Here is a 3,866-nt window from a genome sequence, read left to right on the forward strand (position 1 = left end):
GAAATACAATTAGCCCAGCCAACGAGGCAGCACTGTTGACTTTGGGACAATTAGCGAAGACTGCATGAATAATCAATATGTCTACGTTTGCAAGATTTCCTAGGCAAATCTCTCTCTCACACACACTGTGTGTGTGGTAGAGAGAGAGAGATTTCTGTCGAAGGAAAGTAAAACAACGAGTGCTACAGGTACGCGTTAAGATCGCCAGCTAGTTTTTTTTATTTATATGGCATGCAATCTGCCAAATTCATTACAAACGTCATTGCATGCGACTTTACAGCATCTTTGTCAGGTGCTTGTTGGTTTGTTCCCATTTTACAGGCGGAGGACTGAGAATGAGAATAAATGCCTTGTCTCTAATCCGAAAACGCACAACAGATCTGGGATCTGAACCGCTGTCTTTCAGACTTAAGTCTGATTCACCGGAGCACACTTGCCATCAAGATCCACGGAGATTCCTACTTCAGAGAAATGGTATCCAAAGTAGCTCAAGTGACGTTTTATTGGTGCAACTGTGTGTGGATCAGAGAGCACACTTCCGAGCTACTCAGGTCTCTGGTGCAGCAAGGGAAGTAGGGTTCCGTTTGTTCATGGTGCTATTGTTAACTATGTTTGGCACGCAAGAACAGGTTACCAACAACAGGCAAGAGATAAGACCAAGACAGGCTGGCACTGATTTCAGAGCACCAGGTGAGGATCATCACAGAGGTACCTGAGAACTAAAGCAACACAAGGTGTTCACAGGAAAGTGCAGCTTATGGTTGCAATGGCTCAGATGATTTCCTCTCGCTTTTGCAGTAGCTGAGAGCCAAGGCAATAAATCACAGTGAGCCATTAGTCCAGGTCAGATACCAAGAGGCACAGCAACAGAATGATGCCTGATACCAACTGATGCAATCTTGTGAGCTCCAGTGGCCCTTTAAACTTTAAGGAAAGAAGCCCTTTGGGATTCAATCGGGGCTGTTTTGTGCTAAGTGACTGATGGGCATGGCTTGCCTTGCTCTGTGTACGTAAGATCCTGTTCTGGATCCTATAACCCCATCTTAGACTTGCAGACTCCATAGCTCAGTGAGTACAGCATGAGACTCTTAATCTCAGGGTTCCAGCCCCACACTGGGCAAAAGATTCCTGCATTGCAAGGGGTTGGATTAGATGACCCTAGTGGTCCTTTCCAACTCTACAAGGCTATGATTCCCTCCACAACAAGAATTTTTAGCTTTAGCTTTTCCTCCATCCTTTGGAGGAAAACCTTCATTTACTTTGCTCAAGGCACTTGAAGGGCATACATCAGTGACGCTAGGCACATGACTTGCGTCCTGCCTCCACACCCCCACCTCAGGTACATATATATGGTACATAGAATTTAAGAGAATTCACTATTCTAAAGTTTCAGATCCAACTATAGTTAGGAGTGACAGTCATGGGTTTTCAGCTTGGTTTCCTCTCCCCCCCCCCACCTCCCAAAAAAGTTAATAGTGGTGACAGTGATGGATTGTTCAGCTTTGTTGAATTTCTCACCCCAAAAAAACATTACTTGAAGTGACAGAGATGGATTCCTTGCTTCTCTACCCCACCCCAACCCCCACTGCAAAAACTGAACGTTCTTTTTCTCAACAGGGAAAGTCTGGACACACATAGGAACACGGAAAGCTGTATTCTACTGGGTTGTAGATTAACAGAGTCATAGAATTGTAGATAGTTTCGAGGGACCATGAGGATCATCTAGTCCAACCCCCTGCAATGCAGGAAACTTTTGCCCAGTGTGGAGCTCGAACCCATGACTCTGAGATTAAGAGTCTCCTGCTCTACCGACTGAGGACTCAGCTATGCAGCTGCAAATAAAATGTTTTAAGTGTGCTGCAAAGTGCAATATACAAATCTGACACCAGATGGCGATGATAAGCTATGGGAAATTCAATATATTTTTCAAAACATTTTTTTTAAAAGAAAGCATTTTCAGAGGGGGTTTTTTATATGTGTGTTGACTCCACCTGAGCTATAGCAATGGATCAGGCCATCAATCCATCTAGCTCACTGTTGTCTACACAGACTGTCAGTGGCTCTGTGGGGTTTCAGACAGATTTATTCCCAGCACGTGCCTGAACTCCTTGTATAAGTTAAGAGTCACTCACCTTTTTGTGGAGTTCACGAGAGCAGTTGCCACTCAGCAGCTGAGTGCATGTTGTACATACAAAAGGTTAACTCCCTGGCACCACCTTTGAAGAGAATCTCAGGGAGCAGGTGATGGCTAAGACCCCTGCTTGAGACCTTGGACTGCTGACACCAGCACTGGGTTAGTTGACACAATGGCTTGATTCAGTATAAGGCAACTTCGCATGTCGCAGGCAGACTATAATATGCTCTATGTGGGGCTGCCTTTTTGCCCCGATCTGGGAGCTCTAGCAAGTGCAGAATTCAGTAGCTAGACTACTGACGGGGGCAGACGGCTGACAGCACTGCTAAAACAAAGGCTCTGGTTGCCCATATGCTTAGAGGCCTGGTTAAAAGTTCTTGTATTAATACAGAAACTTCAGTCCAGGATACCTTAAGGACTGCATGAACGCCTGCACATGCATTGGGGAAACTGAAATTCAGAGGCACATCAGCTCAGACAGTGGAAACAGAACATAATCACTGGGGCTAGCAGTCACATTTTTTAAATTCTTTAATATGATTTTTATTAAATTTTCTGTTTTACCATTTCAGATAAACATTTTACATAAGATATCAATGACTTCCATTCTTCTCTTTCCATGGTTTATTTTACATAGCTTATATCCCTGCATATTTTACAAAAACTATACCAATCAGTTTTCCATTATTACACTCATCAAAGCTTATTCACACTGTTGAATTTATCTTTATGCTGCCAGCATTTTCAGCTGCACACAATTATTTTCCATATATTCAATAAACATAAATAAACGTATGTTCTTTTTGTTCTCTTATTCTATATGTTAAGTCTGCAAGTTGTAGCAGCCACATTCTAATTACTGTGTTGTTTTACTTAATATTTTAATTATGAACATTCATATTGTATCATTTTAATTGGATTGTTTTGTTGTGTAGTTTAATTGTGTATTTTAATTATGTTTCTTTTTTTAATGCTTGTGTAATTGGTTCTTATACTTGTAGACCACTTACCTGAAGCCTATTTTGGCATTAAGCGGTATATAAATTAATGTTGTTGTTGTCGTTTAGTCGTGTCCAACTCTTCTTGAGATTAATAACTTCATGAGATTAATTAGAAATTAATAACTAATAATAATTCTACTCTCTTTGTAAAACTATCAATTTTGAATTATTTAGCTTCTGTACCCCTGTGTTCTTCAGTTCCTTTCAAGCTGTTTTTTTAAAATGAATGTTCTTTTTCATTTCTTGAATAGTGGGGGAATCCTTCAGGGACAGGAAACTGTGATATTTGAAAAAGATAAATAAAGCTCTGAAACCTGCTCTGAGCCCATAGCATAAGGCAAACCATCAGCCCAAATAAATATCTGAAGAAGCAGTAACTCAAGTCTGCACTAGCAGTGAGAAAGCTCAAAACATCTGCAGTCATATTACTGCTTGGACGGTGGGTGTCACTGTCTCCTTTCCACTATGGCAGTTCAGGGAGATAAGGCATTTAAAATGCCTGGGGGAGAGTAGATTTATGTAAATGTGCAGAAGACAACAAACCTTGTAAGAAGTCCATTGCTGCTGGTGAATAAAGTTGCATGTTTGACTTATAAAAGGCTCCCATGTGCTGATAAACTAGGAAAGGAATTTTATTTAATTATGCTTTGGATTTAAGGATCTTTCCCCTCCTATAACACAGCTAGGAATCTGTTTAGTAACTGCATTTCCAGATCTAAAATCTATGTGCC

Source organism: Podarcis raffonei, chromosome 6 (genome assembly GCF_027172205.1).
Source record: "Podarcis raffonei isolate rPodRaf1 chromosome 6, rPodRaf1.pri, whole genome shotgun sequence".
NCBI classification, from domain to species: Eukaryota; Metazoa; Chordata; class Lepidosauria; order Squamata; family Lacertidae; genus Podarcis; species Podarcis raffonei.